Here is a 23,253-nt window from a genome sequence, read left to right as displayed (position 1 = left end):
CCGCTGAGACACCTGAACTGCCCAATACTTTTTCTTATATTGCATGTCTCACTCTTTATTTTTTTAATTTTGCCTTTCACCAGATTCTTTTGTTGAATAATTTTGTTCAGAGACAGTATGTACTTTCTAAGTGCCAGTACATCTGAAATAGTATTTTATGCATATGTACTGTTTTCCCTTAGCATTTTGAAGACTTTATTTATCTTTATCTTCCTGCATTGTGAGTTTCATAGAAATCTAATGAGAGCTTTAGTCTCCATGGTAGGAGGCTTGCTTTTTGGCTATTCTTTTTATTCTCATTGCTCAGAAATTTCAAGAGATCTGCCTAGCACATATGTGAAGTTATAAATCTTTCTTAATCTCAATGTAATTTTTACATCTTGCCTTTGATTGTCTTCCCCCTAATCTCTTGTCCTGAAACTCCAGTTGAGTGATACTAGCCATGATTTGCCCCCATCAATAATCAAGGATATAACTTCTTCTCTAGGACTTCAATGCTTTACGTCCACCTTCTGAAAGATATCCTTTTTTATCGATGTCCAATTCAATCTTTGTCTTAGCCAGCTTAAGCTGCCGTAACAAAATATCATGAACTGGATGTCAAAACAACAGAAATTTATTTCTCACAACTCTTGAGGCTAGGTGTTTGCAATCAGGGTGCCAGGACAGTGAGGAGAGGGCCCTCTTCCAGGGAGCAGACTACCGACTTCTCTCTGTATCCTCAAATGGTGGAGAGCAGAGAGGGGAAGCAAGTCTCTAGTAAAGGCACTGATTCATCCCATCATGAAGCTGCACCATCAAGATCTGAATTAAACCTCATTACTTTCCCAAGGCCCTATCTCCTTTTGTTGTGTGTTTTTTTTTTAATTTAAATTCAATTCAACTACCAACATATAGTAAGTACATCATTACTTTCAGATGTAGAGTTCCATAATTTATCAGTTGCATGTAACACTCAGTGCTCATCATCTGCCCTCCTTAATGCCCATCACCCAGTTACCCCATGCTCCCACCCTCCACCCCTCCATCAACCCTTAGTTTTTCCTATAGTTGAGTCTCTCGTGGTTTATCTCCCTATCTGATGACGTCTCATTCAGTTTTCCCTCCCTTCCCCTATAATCCTCTGCACTGTTTCTTATATTCCACATATGAGGGAAACAATATAATTGTTTTTCTCTAGTTGATTTATTTTGTTCAGCATAATACCTTCTAGTTCCACCCATGTCATTGTAAATGGTAAATATTCATCTTTTCTGATGGCTGAGTAATAATCCATTGTATATATATGTACACCACACCTTCTTTATCTATCGATGGACATCTTGGCTCTCTCCAAGATGGCTATTGTGAACATTGCTGCTATGAACATTGGGGTACAGGTGCTCCTTCAGATCAATACATTTGTACCCCAAAGGCCCTACCTCCTAATACCATTTTACTGAGGGATAGTGCTTCAAGGTATAAATTTGGGGTTTGGCAGGGACACAAACATCCAGTTTATAATAGTCTTCAACAATAGACATATTTAGCCCTTCTATTAAACTTTTAATTTTGGCCATTACTTTTCAATATATATGGAATAATTTATAGAGTTGTCAATCACTCTTTTTCATAGCAGTTTGTTTATATTTGATGTATGTGCAATCCTCTGGTTTTCCCTAAAAGTACAAGTTAGGTGGGGTTTTTTTTTGGTTTTTTAATTCTTGCGATTTTTGTTTTTTGCATTACCATTAGGTCTATGCCTTGTGGGGTCATTGTTCTAATGTCACCTCTGTTCTTTCTCTTCATATTATTGGCTTTTACTTCTGTGCTCCCTCATCCTCTTTTCCGTGCCCCTCTGCCAATAGCCTCACATTTAATTACCCTGATAGAGACCTCTTTGTAATTGTCTCCAAATTCAGCATTTTCCTGGAGTTTTGACAGGAAGCACTAATCTCCCCTCTATAATGATCCTCTCTCTCTCTCTCTCATAGTTTTTATGTTCATCTGCCTTAATCTCCCAGAGATATCTCAATATTTCAGATGCATCATGATAGTCTTATTTTTTTCCCATCATGCCATAATTCTGGATATATTCTTTTCATTAATATACATTTCATCTTAACTTTTTCATAGAATTTTGGCAGTGAGAGATGAAAGATACAAACACATGAGTTTACTTGGCCAAATCGAACCAGAAGATTTGAATTGCTTTTCCTCAAAAAAGCCTTACCTACGTCTTGCCTTTAATATATGCAAAACTAAAATATAGTTGCTTCATTTCCTGGGGAAAAAAAAAGTGTTCCTTCTACTGGCTAGTCTTGATATCCTTTTTACAAGAAAACAAGATTTAAAACTTGCTACCTCTAAGCTTTTAGGAGCAGAAATCATTTTTGTTTTCCTTTAGTGAGCAGTTCTTAGCAGAGTATAAATTGATACATACTTTTAGAAAGACTGTTTCTTTAAAATCAATAAATTTTATTTTGAAAAAATAATCTAGAACTTCAATAAAAAATGTTCCCTAGAAATAAATAAAGGGATCCCTGGGTGGTGCAGCGGTTTGGCGCCTGCCTTTGGCCCAGGGCGCGATCTGGGAGACCCTGGATCGAATCCCACGTCGGGCTCCCGGTGCATGGAGCCTGCTCCTCCCTCTGCCTGTGTCTCTGCCTCTCTCTCTCTCTCTATCTGTGTGACTATCATAAATTAATTAATTAATTAATTAATTAATTAATTAAAAAAGAAATAAATAAAAATATGTGCAGATTTTTCATTTTGTTTTTTTAAGTAGGCCCCATGCACAGCATGGAGCCCAATGGGGAGCTTGAACTCACAACCCTGAGATCAAGACCTGAGTTAAGATCAAGAGTCCCACACTTAACTGGCTGAGCCACCCAGGTGCCACAAAATATGTTTTTTTTTCCTCTTTGTATTACACTATTTTCCAATATTTTTGGTGCAATATACTCGATTAAAAAAAAAAAAAGTTGAGCCTTTCTGGAGATACCAAATAAAACTAATGGTGCTACACTCTACCAGTGGAGATCCTGAATATCAATACCTTGGATTTCACTGACATTCACATTATAACCTAGTGCAGGAAGACCAACTTAGGATTGATTCATCAATACAGACACAATGAGTTGGAAGCCTGGTCGAATTATTTATCATCAGGTTTTGTGCAAGTTGATCAGTGAGTGGCAGGAAGTTTAGATTTAATAGAAAGTATCAGCAAGGAATCACTGTTACAGACATCCTTCTCGTGACCACCTCATGCACTCCCTTGTTAAGTCACCTAATGGCTGTTACTTCCATGAGAAAGATTACCTTATAGGATTGATGCTGCTGCCAAGCACTGGCAGGTTAGGCAGGCAGCACTCAACATTTGCAATTTGTAGCCTTTTTGGAAGGAACCTATGGGACTGAGTTTTAGGTACCAGGCCCTGAAATCAGACTACGAGTGGCACTCTGACCCATCCCAGTTCAAATCTGCAGCCTTTCAGTTTCTCACTGCTTGTTCCTCGTTAGGATTTTCACCTAAGAGACAAAAGCATGTTTTTTCTTAAAGAAATGTGAGGCCCTGGTTTAAAATGCTATAAGACTATTAATCATGGACTATTATTTTTCAAACAAAATGTAGTAGTCTCTTGTCCCTCTTGCGATATCTATTTCCAACGAGCATTAGTCATTTGTCCTGGGATTTTTCCACAGTATTTTCCATGAGCTTCCATATGTTCTTCTAGTTATTTAGTTTCTTGTTTTTTCCCCTAGTATTTTATGTAAGGAAAATTTCTCACAGAAGACAATATGTACCTTAGTTTTGCAAAGTACTTGTAGTGAGCACGTGGGTTACTGAATGCCTAGCTGCATATTTGCAGGGCCTGTTTTGTTTTTGGTCTCAAGGACTCTTCATTAACATAATTTAAGGATTTATATTTGGAAATTTTATCTGGAAATTTACAGTAAACTAGCAACCAGAAAAGTTTCACATTAAACTTGTCTTTATTATTTCAGTTTTTCACTGTATTTCACTACTTGTCTGTTTAAAGAGAACAGATCAAAAAAAAGAAAGAAAGAAAGAATTGCCACACTATTATTTGCTTTTAGAATTTCTTTGAGCTTTATTAAGAAGCAAAATGTTTGTTCCATACCGACCACTGGCCTTTTTACACTGGCAAAAACACAGACTATATTACAAAAACAAATTTAGATTGAGTGAAAAGTAGTGCCATAAAGGGCCGTAATGATTTTATCATTATCAGTGTTGCAACTGATTAAAAACAGAGAGATTGATTGGTTCCTGGCCTTCATTTTTTAAAATTTTTTTATTATTGAGAAATCTACAAAACCTCATTCTTTCAATTAAATACTCGTTTGGAACTTTTGAAACTGATTTGAAACTTAGGATTTCTGTCCTGTGTTTAATGTTTTTCTTCTTTGTAGTACCTGGAAGGCTTCATAGGTTATATTTTCTTATTTCTTCTAAAGTAGGAAACTCTTTTCTTTATGTGTTGCTTGTACTATTCATTTCCATTTGCTAAAAAGAACTCTCCAGGACAGTAACAGCAAAAAATAAGCACCACCAACAAAACAGCACTTGGGTAATGAAATGCATCTAATTTCATATTTATCTAAGCCCAGAGATCACATTTTGGATTGCTGTGTCTCCAGTTAAATGACTGGAAAGCCGGATTCATCAGAGGTGCAGATATTGTCTGCTTTCAGCATTTCTGCCCTGGAAATATGACTTTAAAAATTGGCAATGATGCTTCATTCAATACAACAGCAGGAGAGCTTTGCTCTGAATAGGGAAAACTTTATAACAATTAGTGCTATAAAATAACGAGGACTGCCTCCATGATTCATAAATTCTATGTCTCCAGGGGTGTTCAACAACCCCTTATTGGGAAAATTGTAGAGTTAAACAAGACAATCATTAAGTATCTTCTGTTATTTCTATTACACACTCACCATGCTTGCAGTGGAAGATAGAGAAGATAAAGATGTGAAATATACACTCAACAGTCTCACTTCATGAGCTCAGGGAATTGACTCTCTCATCTGATAGATGAGACAAATAGAATAATAGGTTCCATGCTAATATCACTGGTAGTGACCAGTGTTCTAAGATTTCAGAAGTACCCAGAACCAATGTGAAGTGTAGTAATCTGGTTAGTTTTTAAGTAGAAGCTAGAGCATTGCCTGGTTCAATAAAAATGGTGGAGATTAGCTGGGCAGAATTGAAGAAACCATCTTCCAGGTAAAATAATACAGAGTAAAGAGGAGGGAATGAGCATTGTGTTCAGAAAAATCTATTGGTGTAAATTGGGAACACAGAACCCTTGGATTATTTTGCCTCAATGTCAGAGGCAATGAAACTGACTGAAACAATTTCTGAAACATTCATATTTGAAGACTTCTCAAAGTACTGCATTAGAGCTAACCACCCTCTAGAGTCTACCCTTTAGCCTCACCCCCTGCCCCAGACCCATGTCATAAGGGTATAACTACCGCCATTCATATTCATACAGGTTCATTGATCTCTACATAGAATTTAAGAAGATTCCAATACAATTTGCCTTGTCATTTTTATTGTGTAATCATGTACAAAATTGTTGACAGCATGAATGAACACAAACCAAAAGAAAACAATAAATAATTGCTGAATGAGTGAATATAAGGTGTGATTTTACTGTGTTAAGGAAAGGAAGTCTTTGTCACCAAAGCTTCAAATTCCCCTACCTCAGTATGATCAAAACACAATGGCAATCATCCCCTATGACTCTTTGTAATTTGAAGGATTAATTAGCTATAAAATGGTACATTGATATTTTAAATACAGGAAAAATGCTGCATATCCGATTATGGTTTGTGGTGCTCTTTTTCAGCTTAAAAAAATAGCTTGTTTTTCTTAAAGTAACTGGCCTTTGAAATCATATTTTGCCGGCCACAAATTGGTGTTAGTTTACATATAAGCCAGACTTCCAACGCTGACTTCAGAGGTTAACTATTGAAGGGTGAGTCAACAGAAGCCTGTGTATAGGAACGCTATAATAAAAAGCAAGTCACAGAGATCAGATTCTCATTAGGAAAACCTCCGTCTCTTTATAATTTCTGTGAAACATTGTTTTGAGTAACCTTTGAAATCCTGATGGGGAAAAACAAACCAGGCTTTGGCTGACATTTACAGCAAAATCGGATCCTTCATCACAACTGGAGGGTGTATAATGAGTGGGTGTTTTAGCATAGACAATGGAGGGAGTTCTTCAAGTCTGTTTTACATCAGCTAATGTTGGCAGGTAATGCCCTTATTGCTGCCACTGTTTTGTTAAGAAGGAAGAATGTGGTGTAAATCCCCTTAAAATTAAAAATAAGGCACCAACTCTCCCACCCCACAACATGAGTTCATTCCACTAAAATGACTCCTTTTAGAATGGTTAAGGAAGGTCTCAGACCCACACCTTGCTCCACCCAATTACTGGAAGTCTTTTATTTTTTTTTCCCTCTGTGGGCTTCATGGTGACAGCCTTAGAGTGGAATGTGAATGCCTTTTCTATAGCCTAAGTAATGAATCATACCAGATTTGTGAATAATGCCTAGGCTCAATTTGAGACAGAGGCAAACAAGCCAGAAAAACCAGTGTCAAGAGAACTTGAACTGAATCAGACAAGGTTATTTACTGTCAACATTTGAATCAAAGGCAGCCCCAAATCCAAGGTGAAAGCATGCCATGCCTAAAGATTACAGTTAGACACGGAATCAAAACCAATTCCTTGTATTTCTAAATCAATATAGCTGTTAACGCTATCTATTTGATTTTTACAAATGTTTGGCTGGCTCCTATCAGGAAAGCATAAATTTGCACTGAAAATGAAGAGATAATAATCAATAGCTTTTGGAGTGAGGAATGAAATCCTCTATATAGCAAGCCACCATTCTAAAACCACCTCTGAAGAATTCCAAGGACACAAGGAAAGCAATTGCCTTTCAAAACAAATGCAATAAATGCCACCCCACTAATTTTAAGGAGCTAGGTTTAATAATGATCTCTAAGTAATTCAAATTTTATGAACTTTATGCAAGAATATTTTGATGTTAAAGCAAATGGTTTATTGTTGAAATTTATGTAACCAAGGCAGGGTTATGTACTTCCATGTCTTCATTTGCAACATGGCCTACGAAAGGCAATTCCTGCTTTCGACAATTAGCACATAAAAATATTTATAATGATCATAAAATTAAAAAGCAAATGTATGGAGGTAATCACTAATTTATTTCTGGTTTCTAGTCTTTTTTTTTTTTTTTTAAGGCTTTGATGACTTGATCAATTATTGAGTTCTCATCATTGCAGGTACCTTATAGAACATGCAGAGTGGTCAAGAAGTCAAAGGAAGGAATATTAACCAGGCCTTCTGTTTTGCTCTCTGTTTCATCCTGTCCTTGCAGTCATTTTTATTATCCCATAGAGAGTATTTGTGAGTTACTTTGTCTCAGAGATCCTTAGCCCATGCCTCTTAAAAGGATGGAAAGTTCTCTAGAACAATGATCACTAAACTAATAATAACTACCATTAATTGGGCCCCTCATATGTTCAAAACAAAATATGAGCAATCTATGTACATGGTTGTATTTATCTCTCACAAGTATCCTTAGAAGTGGATCTTATTATTATGCTCAGTTGATGATGAGGAAACAAAATTAAATGAATTACTTAAAAACAGAAAACAAGGTGATGAAATAAGAGACAAGGTTAGGATCTAACCGAGGCCCATCTATTTGAGGGCTCACAGTTTTAACGATTACACTGTATTGACTACATATTGCTATACTATCTCATTGTTTGAGGTGAGCACAAAAATGATATACATGAAAGGTGTATACTCCAGACACAGGGTATACTTGAGATAGTAAGGATAATCCAATTTGATGAGACTAGAAGTAATATGTGGTATACATAGAAGAAAGAGAAAAAATTAAGGGTTTTGATATCTAAGGTAAGGAATGACTAAATTAATTACATGAGGGTATGAAGAACTGACCATAAATCATCTATCCGACTTTTTCCGACCACAAATAACAGAGCATTTATTAACTACTGTGTGCTATATGTCACCATGGAAGATATAAGGACAAGTCTAACCTGCAAGCACCAGGGAACAGAGAATAATTCGGTAATGACTTCAGAGGGGAATAAGCACACTGATAACGACTTTTGAATGTGAAATGTGATGTATATGGTCTCCACTAAACAGACATTAGGTAAGAAAGAAGAAACTACAAGCAAAGAGAATCAGTACAAATAAGATTTAGTGAATCCAAGCATGAATAGGATGGAGGACCCAGAACCAGTTGCTGGAAAGAGAGTAATTTAAAATGGAGACATGTGCCCAGTAGTCAAGAAGTGGATCTGAGACATGCTAGAAAAAGACGAAGAAGCAATTGTCATTTCGTAATTCCTATATAGGTTGAAGAGCTTTTATCTACTGTCCTAGTCATAAGAACCAAAATAAGTAAAGAAGTGGATTGAAAATAATTGTTCCAACAAACACTTCTTGACCAAGCACATTTCAAGGCACTGTGGGCCATGCTAAAATGAATGCATCACACAACCTAATACCAAAAAACAAACAAACAAACAAAAAAACCTGATTTAAAAATTAGCAGAGGACTTGAATAGACACAATCTACATTTTCAAGAGGTTCCCATTCCAGTAAAAAAGAGACCAAAGACACAAATTATTCTTCAGGGTGTAATGGAGAAAGTGCCACAGACAGGTCGGAAGTGTAATGAATGCTCAGAATTATTTACCAAGACAACTGGAAGGTAACATAAAAGGGCTGATATTTGAGCTGTGCTTGAAAGAAAGGGCAAGATTAAAGGGAGTAGATGATAGGAGAGTTTCCAGGTAGAAGAAATCAGTAAAGTCAGAAACACCAGGAATAACAGATACTTTGAGTGAAACACAATTCTGAGAATAAACACAATTTCTGAATACATGTTTGGGAAAAACAGTCAAAATTGGAAGTATATGATAGGAATTGATCTGGAAGTGCCTTAAATGCTACTGGACTTCCTTTGGCAAATAATTGCCTCAAGTCATTCCTTAGAACTTGATGTAGAAGAGGCAAGTTTATCAGAGAGTAGCAAACTGCAATTTATGCTTACAAATAATTAACTCAGATGTGCTTTTCAGCTAAAAGCACAACTTTGAGTAGCTTGATCTGTATGAATATGGAAACTTTAAGGAGATCCCAATTTGTGACAAATAGATAATGCTAAGCAGCAACTAGATGAGACTTTTAAGAAATTTAAGTGTGAAAAATACAGTTCCAAAACCTGAAGTGTGTTAATACATACAATTTAGTGTCATGTCATGTGTAGATTCAGAGAATGATGAAAAAATATTTGGTAATAAATGGATCCCTCTCCCAAAAGGTGAAGAAATATATTTTCAGTTCAATTTGAGGAAAGCAGAATAGCAGGGATCTCAAAGTAAACATGAGTAAAATAGCAGTCCAAATAGGATTTTCATTGTATAGTAAAAAAAAAAAAGTGGGCAGCTCTGTTTTAGAAGTAGATGTGACTCTATAGAGGTGTTTATATGTGTATGTGAATTGAATATACCCTCCTACAGCAGGACTTCTCCATGTGCTGAAATTGTTTTATTTTGTAATAACCATCTCACTGTGGATATCCAGCATGCAGAGAATGGAAGCCAGATGTTTACATGAAGTCCAGCCAAGGAAAGATGTCCATAACCAATTATTTTGACTATTTATATATAAGAAAATATGAATGGTCCGTAAGATAAGACTCAAAGTTAATTGATTTAAAGAACTATATAGCCACATAATCCAAGAAACTAAACTGATAATTCCCTTTATTACTGCCTTAATTAAATCATTAGTATTATAATTTTAAATTTTATGCAAAAGCAATTATTAGTAAACATTTTAAACTTATATTCTAGATGTAATATAGTCTTTCAATAGCCATTCTGTAATTTAAAACTGAGGATCCTATAACTGAAATTAAACCTGGATTTACCTTTAAATTAAAGTTCAAATTTTACAAATGCTTAATTCAAAACTAGCTCAATTTTATTCTTCAGGTTTATTTTGAAAGCAAAAGATGACAGGGTGTATTAATTGACATCAGTAATACTTTTTTTCTGTAGAGATATTATACTATCTTCACCATTTTTAAAAATCTCCTCAAAATATGTCACAGTCAGCCAAAAAGAACAGCCATTGCACTAGCTTGGGTATACCACAGCAACAAATACAGTTTATTGTACCATTGCTTTCATTGCTCTATGATACCGAGTACCATTTGCTGATTCAGAATTTGCAGTTAAAATATCTTACGGGCAAAAAAAAGGGGAGGGAATATTTTAGTAACAATGTGCTGGCCCCATAGCACAGCATATATCCTGTCAAATCTTATTTAAAAATCATGTTTTGTACAGTATACCAGGTAATGTATTGGATCACAGCAACAACAACCACCAAAAATTTTTTAGTTCTTTGATACTCTGATGGGTGGAACTAGAGGACATTATTCTAAGTGAAATAAGACAGTAACAGAGGATCAAATGCTGAATGATTCTACTTATTTGGAGTTATCTAAAATAGTCAAGTTCATAAAAAAAGAAATTCAAGCAGTGGTTGCCAGGATCTGGCAGGGAGGGGGGAAAATAGGGAATTAAATTTCAATGGGTATAAAGTTTCAGTTACACAAGATGAATACATTCTAGAGATCTGCTATACAACAGAGTATTTATATAGTTAATAATATGGTATTGTGTACATTAAAATATGTGAAGAGGCTTGATTTCATGTTAAGTGTTCTTCCCACACACAAAAGAACACAAAGAAATTTTGGAAAATGATTGGTATGTTTAGAACCTGGATTGTAGTGATGGTGTCATGGGTGTTTGCAATGTCCAAACTCAACAAAATATTAAATATGCGCAATTTTTGTATATCAGTTATACTTCAATAGAACTTTTTAAAAAACAAATTATCTTCTGGAACAGCAGAAAACATAAGACAAAAATTGTTTTCTTGTCCAAATACAAACTGCACTTTGCTAATTTATCTGCTTATTTGATGAATGGTGCAAATGTAAATTTTGGCAATTTCCATTTAGTCTATAAACTTCTTACTAAAGAGAAGAAAAAGGTCTTACTTACAAATTCCTGCTTACCTAGCATACAACATTGTTAGAAAGAGATATGATTTGCTTGCTGGTGATATTTAAGTTTACATAATGACCATTTTTGGTCACTTTTCACTTTCTTCAAAATGTGCAGAAGCAATTTTTTTAAGATTTTATTTACTTATTTGACAGAGAGAGAGCACACATGCACAAGCTGGGGGAGGAGCAGAGGGACAAAAGCAGACTCCCCACTGAGCACAGATCCTGATGGGAGGCTCTACCCCAGGACCCTGAGATTGTGACCTGAGCTGAAGGTAGACGCTTAACTGACTGAGCTATTCAGGCACCCCTGTGCAAAAGCAATTAATAAAATTTTGATTTTGCAGAAATGAAAGAAGTTCCTTTCTTAGACATTTGTCTACAAAATGGCTCTTATTGCTAGACATTAAAAAAAAGGATGTTTAAATGTGGGCCTGCTGTAATATATTTCCAAAATATGGGACAAGAAAATATTCCCTAATTTGGAAACATATAGAGAATGAGAATACAGGAAAAGATAATAGTAAAACATAAATTTCTATACTGGATCTCCAAAATTATTTGTTGATCTTTGAAGAGGACATAAGGAGCCTAGAAAAAATATGAACTGATTGAACTTGAGTTGTTCAATATTACCTGTTAGTTGTTAAACTCACATATGGCAAAAAGTTACTTGCTTCAAGGATAAAAGACAGCTTTAGAGTTAAAAAAAAATTGTAAGCACTGAAGGACAGTCAACATAAGCAATTTTCAACTTCTTTACTGAAACTGTAATTTCATTTCACAAGTTTAAATTATGTATGTCATAAAAATAATAATAAACAGAGACACCTGGGTGGTTCAACAGTTGAGCATCTGCCTTCAGCTCTGGGCATGATCCCGTGATCCGGGATCAAGTTCCTCATCAGGCTTCCTGTGGGGAGCCTGCTTCTCCCTCTGCCTATATCTCTGCCCCTCTTTCTGTGTCTCTCATGAATAAATAAATAAATCTTTAAAAAATAATAAAAATAAATATTTGCCCTGAGAAATAAAGTTATAATTTAGAATGATGTTCACTCTGCCTCCCAGGGTTTTAAAATGATGGACATTTTAGACGTTGGGAGCCTACATGATGTATTTGCAAACCCAAAGGCCCCAATTGACAAATGACCAGTCTACCAAAACAGGATATAGACACAAAGAGATTTTTTGAGATCTGAAAATTAATATTATACAAGTGTAAACTTACCTGCTGTTCCTATGAAGTCAAATGCTAAGTATTCCATGCTCAAATGCTTTTTGTTGAGAGGTGATTTAGCTTGACATCATCACATTGGAAGGACACCAGAAATTGGTGTAATCTGGGCTTGATTAGAAGTGCAAGTCAACACACATTTTTTTCACTCTGTTCAATTTACATAAAAGAGAAGAACCTCCTAAAGGTTTCAGGCAGTTCAGAAAGTATTTTTGGCAAAAGAAATAAAATAATAGAAATATCCTAATGTATCATGAGTATGAAAAAAGTTACTAAAATATTGTTGTATTTTTCTCACACATATCACTTTTAGTAAGTCCTAATATTAATCACTCCTAATTGCCACTGTTTACTAATCTTACTTTAGCTTTGTTTAAATAATAGCATTTATATCATAAAGGGTATATAAATAATACCTAACTTCAAATAAATGCCAATTTTTATAGCACATATGAGCTTGATTATTTATCATATGTTATATCGTTTTATTCTTTTTTGTTTGATATGACTGTGTCCCAGATTAGCTCTCTAACAAGTTGGTTAGAGATGGAAATCTGAATTCTGGTTCAGCCTTTTACTAGCAATGTAGCCATGGGCAAATTAGGTAACTTTCCTCAGCCAAATACTCCTCATCTTGCAAAATACTTATAAACAGTTAATAGCCCTTTAGAGGTTGTCAGAAGGGTTAGAGATGATAGACTGTCCTATATAGTAAATGATCAATAAATATTAGCTGCTTTTTTAGGTATAATTGTCCCATCTGAAACTATAAATCCATGAGGAGATCTGCCATGAGATTTTATTTTCCCTTATAAAGTTCATCTTTCTTGGTTCTGTGGCCTCACGGTCCTCAGTTTGCTTCTTGTCCAAGTCCTTCTCCTCTGAGCACTTGTAATGTTCTGTGTGCAGATTTAAATTTGAACTAAGTCGTTTCTGACTCTTTCTCTGGTCAATTTTTTAGCCCATTTGCACGATTTAGTTGTCCAAATTGATGTACTTCTTTTTTTTACATTTCTGAGTACTTTCCATTCATACCAGTTTCTTTCAGAGGAAAAAAAAAACCTATTATCTACTTCTGATTCTACCACTTGGCATACTCAGTTTGCTCTATATTGTCAACCAAAGTTGGACTCAAAAGATATCCATACATCATGGGCAGGAAAGTACTGAAGGCTGGGAATTACCGAATGACTTCTCTTCAGGAAAAGCAGTGATTTGGGGGAAGAGTTTTTTGAAGCATGGCCTTTTGTTTCTCAACTTAAGTGTGCTACCAAGAAACATTTCTAAGTGGGAGAAACAGGAAAACACCAGAGAGAGATGGTCAGTTTGTTTCCTAAAGGGATAATTTTCTAGTGGCATTGTGCCAGGAACTAGTTTTTCCCATAGCCTTTTCCCACCCATTCAACACAGTTGCAGACTGTGTGTAGGGTCAGTGTAAACTGTGTCATCAGTCAGAGAGAAGCCACACTGGAGAGAAATGTGAGGTTTTGGCTTGTGGTTAGCGTGACCATGAGGCCAGACTGGTGGGTGGAACCAGAAGGTTCAATGTGGTGTAATCAGAGGAAGGCAATGATGTGACCAATGCAATCATTTGCTTTAGGACTCTCAGGCCAACACAGGGTCTTTAGAAGATGAGATGGCCTGAAACTTCTCTTAAGGGAGGATGTGGATAACATTTTTTTAAAAAAGTAAACTTTGGAGAGATCAAATAGAGTACACTACACAATAACAGAATCTCCTACAAAAAAGCAAAAACCCTGAAGCAAATAAATAAAATGCAAAAAAATAGCTAGTAACAAAAAGGTATCATATGAATTACTAACCCAAGCCCTTTTCCAAATTTAAATATGTACAAGTCAATGGAAAATCCCATGGCACAGGTAAAACCCTTAGAACGTGAAGTCGCTCTTCATTAAGAGAAGATAGGTTCTTTTAGAGGTGTTGGCTAACCTTCCTGGGTCAAAGGGGGGTATCTTTCTCCAGAGATGGTTGTGGGGGGAGGCACTGGTTGTAAGTCTCATTGACCAAGGAATGAATGTTTCTGAGGACTTAAACTCCCAGGTTTTAGAATGTGAATTTTGGGGGGTAGGAAATAAGAGAATCCCAGTCCATGAGATACTGCAGACTTACTTGTTGCTCTTGGAGCCGGCTGCTTCCTTGGGTATTTGGCTGGTGGTGGTATAGAAAAGGACGAATATGAGGAGACATGTACGTAATCTAAAAGACTTCAACACTGACAGATGGGATTTAAAGAATCCAAACATGGGACACCTTTGTTAGAAGTTAGTCTAGAGAGAAAGGGATTATACTTAATTTTGCAGAAAGAAAGAAAGAACAAATGAGATCTTGCCTTGGGAGTATCAAACTACAGAAGGCCACCATTGTCACATCATGCAGGGTCAGTTTCTAAAGGTGACACCATGTGGCAGCAAGAGGTAGATGCAGTAATAGACTGAGACTAACACTAGCCTAACTCTGATATAGAAGCCAATTACTACCCTATTTTCCATTTTGGGATGTGTAATGCCCTCTGGTTCACAGAAAATCCAGAGGGAGGAGAAGGTACTAGAATTCTTGCTATCAACGTAGTTATTAAATCCATTGATTACGTTGAAAATTAATAGAGACAGGACTATATTTTCATGCCAAGTAGTAGAGCATATATCCTGTCTCCAAAAAATACAGATTGTATATTTTTAGAGAAATCTACATTTTTAATGAACTAGCTTTTGAAGATATCACTAGATCCCCTAGTGTTTCACTGGAATATAAGTTTCATGAACATAAAGAATCCAGTGCTATATTCTTGGAACTTGGGAATATAGTAAACTGTCATATACATGATTAAAAGCTTTGTTCATTGTAATATTTTGAGCTTCATGAATACTAATTAAATACATAGGTTGCTAAAATGAGCAGAGAAAAACTACAAACACATTGGTTCATTTTTTTGCATATCTGAAATAATTAAATATTTTGAATTTATCTAGGCCTAAGAAAATAAAACATAATTCAATTAAATATACCCCCAAATTTATTGGATATTTATATTATGCCAGGTACTGTTCTAAAAAATAATGGAAAGAGAGTTTCCTGTTTTTAAACAATTTACTGGAGGAGATGTACAACCCAAAGAGACATTGCAATTGGTAGATGGACAGTATTCTGGAAGACTGCAGGGATTGAAACAAACTGAAATGAAGGGGCTTATGACAGGCTCTATGGAAGTGGTGACTGAGCAAAGCTTTAAGCAATAGGACAAAGAATAGTCAGCAAAGAACAGGAAAATATCCAGGTACAAAATACGCTCAAAATATGGATAGAGCATCTTGTGTTTTAGGAGAGCTAAAAGTAGCTTGATATAGCAAGAGAAAAGTATGCAAGTGAGGATGTATCAGTCAGAAGCAGAACCACTAGAAGATAGACAGATGATAGATGATGATAGATGATATGGATGATAGATTAGATAGATAGATAGATAGATAGATAATAGATATACAGATAAATGTAAAATTTAATAATTATTTGATCTGATGCAAGTGTGGAAACTGACTCAGTAGTTTTTGTAGTGCTGATGTCTTTACTGACAAAGATTTTAGTCCTACCATAATTGTTCATCGTATTTGTTGACCTTGGTCAGCATCTGGGTTTTGCCTTATTCAGCCACAGCCACTCATTTTTTTCTCTGTTGCTCATGTCATTTGTCCAAACTCTGTGCCTTCCATCCCCTCCTCCTGCTGTTCTCCTTTTCCAGACAAATATGTCACTGCTTTGAGTCTGCTGCTGTTGGAGAAGACTCTCATCAATCCCAGCTCCTTATTAAGGACTATAATGGTTCCTAAGGAATCTAGAATATATTCTGCATGGAACAAAATTTGAAGGAAGACAGCTGAGTGCCTCAAAAGCATTTATTCCCACTAATAATCACTAGTGGATCGCTATAGGCATATGTTGCTTCTGGTTTGTCATACAATAGAGGAAATGACCATTTTTGTTAGGATACTTGTCTCCTCGTCTCTCAATCTCCACCCCACTCCTGCCAGCTCCTCTGGCATTGGAGTAACCACCTATCCCTTTGTTGATGGTGCTACTCCCAATACCAAAGGTCTATGACTTATTCCCCCAACCCCTACATCTATTCAGTGAGGCCTTCTGGGAATGGTTGGTTCCTGAGGTAAGTAGGTATGCAGATTAACCCAGGTCTTACTACTCACCACCTACCACCACCAGACTTTGAATACACAGATATTTCCATTAGCCCCTTAAATCTTTACTCTTCAAACCAGAGCCACAGTATTAAAATAGAAATTACTCCTTTATATATAAAACCTCTAAATTCCGAAACGTCTGTGTTGTACTTTTAGAATTCCCTTTCAGAATTTCAATAGAATAGCTCTATTTACCCCCTTCCTCCATGTGGCTTGTCTTTAAAAGCCAACTACTCAAGATTAACTTCAAAAATAAATGAATTTTCCTACCATTACTCAATTTGTTGCTGTGGGGCTTTTTCTTTTTTATTATATTATTATATTATGTCATTGTAATAAATATTATTTTTCGGTATTTTCGTGGCAAGTATAATCTAGCCAGGAAACACAATCTGGGAAATCTCGGGGAAGTATGTTTCAATAACTAGACAACTCTAACAAACTTTTGTTCCAATCTTCTTGGAATGTGACTATTTGCTGCAGTCTTTTGAAGACTATATAAACTAATCTCTGAAAAGTATTGTCATGGAATTTTGGATTGAAGGAAATTTCCATATAATCCAACTATTCACTATGTGAAAGATTTCCTCTTCAGCATAGAAGGTGCTCAATTAATGTTTTGAATGAAAGACTGTGTTGAAATGGATGAATAACTGAACTCCACCTCTGAAACTAATGATACATTTAATTAATTGAATTTAAATATAATAAAATTTTTGGGGAACCCTGGGTGGCTCAGCAGTTTAGCGCCTGCCTTCAGCCCAGGGTGTGATCCTGGAGTCCCAGGATCGAGTCCCACATCAGGCTCCTACATGGAGCCTGCTTCTCCCTCTGCCTGTGTCTCTACCTCTCTCTCATGAATAAACAAATAAAATCCTAAAAATAAATAAATAGATAAATAAAATTTTAAAAATTGTGTTAAAAAAAATAAAATAAAAAAATAAATAAATAAATAAATAAAATAAATAAATAAATAAATAAATAATTGTGTTGAAGGTGACCTGAATTGATTGATATTTATTAATCCCAATTATTTATACCCATAAACTCTATTATATTTTATTCCCTAAACAATTTTATTGTCTTATAATGAGATAGGTCAATATGGTCAAATGCATGCACATATGTATACACTTCTCAATTTATGTGTAATAGATACAATGTGCCTCTTTTTTAATCCAATAAGTAATCCACTTAAAGACAAAATTCTTAAATCTCCCTAAAATTAAATAAAATCTAGACTGATTTTTCATAAAAGTAAACATAACTCTAATGTAAAAATATTTAAATAACAGGAGTAAAAGATTTCTACTTTCTTAAGAAAGAGCTAGAGCCTTTTAATTTCTTTAAGCATAGCATTTCAACTATGATCAAACCCAGGTTTTTACCACAAAGAAAAGATATCCAATGTATAAAACAAATAAGTTTTTATATATTAATAGCCATTTTAACAATTTTCCTTTCAACTTTTCAATATATGATTCTTCTGGAATGTACAGTCAGGAACTCCAAGCCGTTTTGACATTGATCCAGGAGGTATTGTATATTCTAGATTAAAATGGAGTCGAAAGCCTTTGATACATCATCAAAGCATTTCAGAATCATACACCTCTTCTGCGAACATTTATGTCAAACTTAAAGTAGCATGAAAATAGCTCTTTTTCTCAGTACTACCTCAAAGTCAACTGCTAACAGAACACATATTAAAGAAAATTTGAGAAATAATTTCACTTTTGTGTTTGGCTTTGCATCATTTCTAGTTCACTTTTCTAAGTGTAGTCCTTATATTCCTGCCAGACATCAGTTTCAGCAGACACTCTAGAATTGTGAGGCCCTTGAAAAATTAGCCACAACTACTTCTCATTCTCAATAATTAATAGGATCTTAGGTACACTTGACAGTTTCTCAGAAAGATCTGAAATTACAGGCTTAATTTACTTCCTTTTTTTTATTTTTTATTTTTTTACTTCCTATTTTTTGACAGCTGGAGCCAAAAACGTTGGATGTTTCTCTTCAGCTGCTTTTCAAACTGTACAAGTGGAAAAAGAAAAGACCAGGGAGATTTAGTCCCATAAACAGCTTCCATTTCAACTTGCTCTTTTAAATCCCTTTAGTGAATATAGGCACGGGGTTCATACCAACTGGGCCTTCAAGGCTGTATAATTTATTTTATGAGCGCTGGCTTGTTTTTTGGATATTTTAACTTTTGCTCTTGGCAGGACATACCATGCCAACTGTGTGCAAAAGTAAGTTTGGATCCTAGTACATTGCCAGACAACATTTAGGGATAGTTCAGTTTATTTTTTTTTTCCTTTGGGAAACTCTTTGGGACAATTTTGTCATGGTGAGAATTTAGATGAAGTTTGATTTTGAATTGGATCATAATATGATATAAATTGAATCTTTTCTTAATTTTGCTTACCTACATGGAGGTGGATAATGGTGACAAAATGTTCTTTAAAGCATTAATACTTAACCCAGCAACTCCACTTCTAATAATTTATCTTAAGGACGAAAATATGGATAAGAATTTTTTCAAGTAATGTTTCTCATAGCATCATTAATTATAAAGAAAATTCTTAGTAATCCAAATATCCAGCAAAAGATCACATAGCTGTACTAATGTCTGGGGAGTGTGAGTCAGGGTTCTTAGGAAATCAGGAAGCCCATATGCTATTGCTACTTCATTAGTTCTAGCATCTTAGCACTCCATCAGGGAAGAACAGGAAAATTTAGCTCAGTCAAGCTGATGCATAAAATTAACCATTACATGTAACATTCTTCATTTTTATTTTATTCTCCCTCTTCTCAGTTTTTACTTGTCCAAATCATGATATCTATTTACCTCAAACTCAACTTTTCTGTCTTCTCCATCAAGATAAAGGGAAGAAAATTTTGCTTGCTGTAGTAATAATAATTCAGCAGCACAAGGAATTGTTGATGTTGTCTGTTTGTTTAACCCAAAAGTCGTCAGACAATGCGTACGGGCACGAACTCTCTTTTGCTGTAACTTTCTGTCCCAGGAACACTCTGCCATCATGAATCTATTGGTGGGGCCAACACTGCAACACTAAAAGGTCACACATGAAGGCTTTGGAGACACAAACTTTCAGAGTCATAGTTGAGGGATTTCTGATGTGGGTAGTTTATTCATCTGGGAACAAGTGATTTTTGCCTAAGTTGCTGGCATTTTTCCTCCCTTGTCAATGTCTTATCGACTTATGAGAACAGTAACTTTGGGTCATAAGAGAAAAAAAAGCAACTCTGAGCTCAACTTCTAGCAACCCTAACTTCTGCAACTGAAAAAGACTTATTCAAGATGCAAAATCAGCTGAAAGATTAATTATTTAATAAATTATGGGAGAAGAGTATTCTGCTTTTTTTTTTTTTTTTTTCCACTTAGGCAGGAGCTGCTGTCATTTAAAGATTGTTCCTCTCAAAGACACTAAGGAATCTGAAGGAACCAGTACTGGTGGACCAGCTGTAAATGGTGGTTAGCATCGATTTTGATTGGTTGATGTTTGAGCCATTGTGAAATGTTTCAAATGTTACTTTTGCATATAAATCAAATCCAAATCATACTCAAGGATGCAGTTTAGCTAAGTCCTTTAGGGGTATTCTCCAAAGCAATGTTATGCATTTTTTTCATCCTGAAATATTGTTACTTAAATTTATTAGATAGATATTTTGCTAGGCAGGTGACAACTTGATAGTTGTAAATCTATTTGGCTTATACCACTTCACAATTTAGAAATAGCCCTGCTCAGAAACCCTTATTTTAATTGTGTATCATTTGACAGAGTAGAAAAATAAGAGTTTAAGTATCAACTCACCCTTAATCAGTTTGCTTTTCTAAATGGCATTTAAGTGTGTCTCCCCTATTATGAGGTCAACAGCAATCATTCCTTTATTTGGAGAAACATCTCAATCTATTTGACCTTCTTACCTCATAATACTGTGGTTGCTATGAAGACATAAATTTGATGCCTAATCTAATTTTTAAAGGGCTTTTATAAATTATAGCACAATTTATGCATGTTGTAAAACCATCACATACACACACACACACACACACACACACACACACACTGGTACTTAATTGTATAAAGTATAAAGGAAAATCTCCCATTCATTTTTCTGCCCATTATATACTCCCCACAGGAAGCCACTGCACTAAAGGGAAAATTCAGTAATGCAATTTTTATCAAAGGACATGCTGCTTTACCTATATTTGTAGGTGACTTTACAAGTAACCACACAGGCCATGCAAGAGCCAGCAACGTGTATGGTACTCACCTGGCCTTTTTGGTTTGGTGTCATCCATTTTGGTGTGTAGGACAAGGGCCAGGTTGCTGGCACCTTTGGCTACTCTTCCTTTTGCTGTCTATGTAAGTAACAAATGTTCTAAATTTCAATGTGCCTGAATCTGTCTGGTCTTCAACTTTATCTTTGCCCTTTATCTTTTGTGCCTGGCATATGAACCCACTTAATCCTCAAAATAATTTTATGAAGTAAGTGCTTTTTATAAGGATGGATAAACTGAGTGCTGTAGACTGAATGTTTGTGTCCTTCCATCTCAAAACTCATATGTTGAAACCGTAACTCCCAAGGTGATGGCATTGGGAAATGGGGCCTTTGGTAATTAGGTTTAGATGATGTCATGAGGGTGGAGCCTCCATGATTACATTAGTGTCCTTTTAAGACCTGGAAGAGAGTTATAGCACTCTCTCTCTCTCTCTCTTTCTCTCTCTCTCTCTCTCTCTCTCTCTCTATGCAAGCACAAAGTAAGATGGTGGCTATCTGCAACCAGGAAGAGAGCCCTCCACTAGGAACCAAATCTGCCAGCACCTTGATCTTGGATTTCCCAGCCTCCAAACCTGGGAGAAATAAATATTTGTCATTTAAACCACCAAGTCTATGGTATTTTGTTATAGTAGCCTGAGTTGTCTAAGGCACTGAAATACAGAGGTAACATAGGTCATCTTGGCAAGTGGTAAAACTCCACTTTAAACTAAGATGATTTTGTCATGGAGACTGTGCTCTTAACCACTGCACTAAGCTGATTTTTATATCTATCGAAAACTATATTTCCAAAAAAACAAAAAGAAAGAAAAGAAAAGAAGAAAGCAAACCAATCAACCAGGATAGCTATAATAAAAGATACAGATAATAGATATTGATAGAGCTGTGGAGGAATTGGAACCCTCATGCACTGCTGATAGGAATTTAAAATGGTGCAAGCCATTGGAACACATGAGTGGCTCAGTCCGTTGAGCATCCAACTCGTGATTTTGGCTCAGGTCATAAACTCTAGGTCCTGGGATTGAACCTGTGTCAGGCTCCGTGTCAGGCTCCATGTCAGGCTCCATGCTCAGTAGGGAGTCTGCTTGGAGGATACTCTCCCTCTTCCTCTACTCCTCCCCTCACTCTCTCTCTCTAAAATAAATAAATCTTAAAAAAATAAAATGGTGCAGCCACTTTGTAAGGCAGTTAGACACTTCCTCAAAAGGACTTAGCAATTACATTCATAGGTATATACCTAAAAGAAATGAAAATATATGTCTACACAAAAACTTATCCATGAACATTCATAGCAACACATTGTCTTTATCTATCCATCCATTGACAAGACTCGGGTTGTTTCCATACTTTGGCTATTGTGAATAATGCTTCAATAAATGTGAATATAGAGATTTCTTCAAGATAATGATTTATTTTAGTTTTTGTTTTGCCCTCCAATCTATCTTTTATTATCTATTTTCATGGTTCTCAGATAGTTGGTTTATGTATTTTGCCCTAGGTGTTGAGTTGTAATCAGTGGTATAGGTAAACAAAACAAAACAAAACTTACTCTAATTTAGCCAGAACTGGAACTGTTCCTGGACAATGACCACACCCCAAGGAGAGAGATGAAGTGTCCATCCCCAACCTTTATAATATATAAACTAACCTTTAAAATAACTTCTTATATAACTTCTTATTGTAAAGGTTGTTTTAAAAAACAAGAACTTTGCAATTTTGTTTTCATTATACCTGGTAGAGTGCCACACACAAGAAGCCACTTGGTAACTACATTTTAATAAGGATCAAGTAACTAATGGTCAAGTAACTAATTAGGAAAGACTTACCACTGGTTTGAGTTTCCTTCCACTTCTGTGTGGCCATGCAGGAAATCTTTTCTAGTCTTCTATTTTCTCTATAAGTCAACAAAGAAATGGCAATATGGTAAAAGATGAGTAATTTCAAATAAAAGAGAAAAACAATAGTATCAACCTAATTTAATTTTTTTGAAGTACAAATATATTAGCTGTAGATTACAAATATATTAGCTGTAGATAAGTTGGAAATTTCTAATGGTCTCCATACTTTCAAAAGCAAAACCAAAATATATGAAAATTGTGAAGAATAGTGAAAAATCAACACCACTGTAATCCAACAATGGTGTGTTTATAAATAGGATATCGTTTTTTATATGTTTATTCTGAATGAATGTGTGTATGCACCAATTAATGCCAGTTTCAGCTTTTGAGCCTGCAAACAAGAAAAAGATCTCAGATAAACCATAAAAATGAACAACCTTAATTTTGGTGTGGAAAACAAAGAATAATGAGTGAATCCAAGAGGAGAGAGAGAAA

General features: G+C 35.5%; 1 long non-coding RNA gene across 3 annotated transcripts in view; it reads right to left on the bottom strand.

Moving 5' to 3' along the window:
- LOC140619983 (uncharacterized) overlaps positions 1-20,532 on the bottom strand; it is a 29,676-nt gene extending 9,144 nt beyond the window's left edge. For 2 of the 3 annotated variants that reach the window (XR_012019742.1, XR_012019740.1), the window contains exons 1-2: positions 20,452-20,532; positions 12,405-12,560 (exon numbers count right to left, since the gene is read on the bottom strand). This is a non-coding gene — a long non-coding RNA (uncharacterized lncRNA). Of the gene's footprint in view, positions 1-12,404; positions 12,561-14,540; positions 14,699-16,015; positions 16,215-20,451 lie in introns of those variants that run through there. The other variant, XR_012019741.1, reaches the window with a different exon arrangement.
- Between the last annotated feature and the right edge of the window lie 2,721 nt (positions 20,533-23,253).

Source organism: Canis lupus, chromosome 28, assembly GCF_048164855.1.
Source record: "Canis lupus baileyi chromosome 28, mCanLup2.hap1, whole genome shotgun sequence".
In the NCBI taxonomy this organism is placed as follows: domain Eukaryota; kingdom Metazoa; phylum Chordata; class Mammalia; order Carnivora; family Canidae; genus Canis; species Canis lupus.
This window is presented reverse-complemented; position numbering and strand designations above follow the sequence as displayed.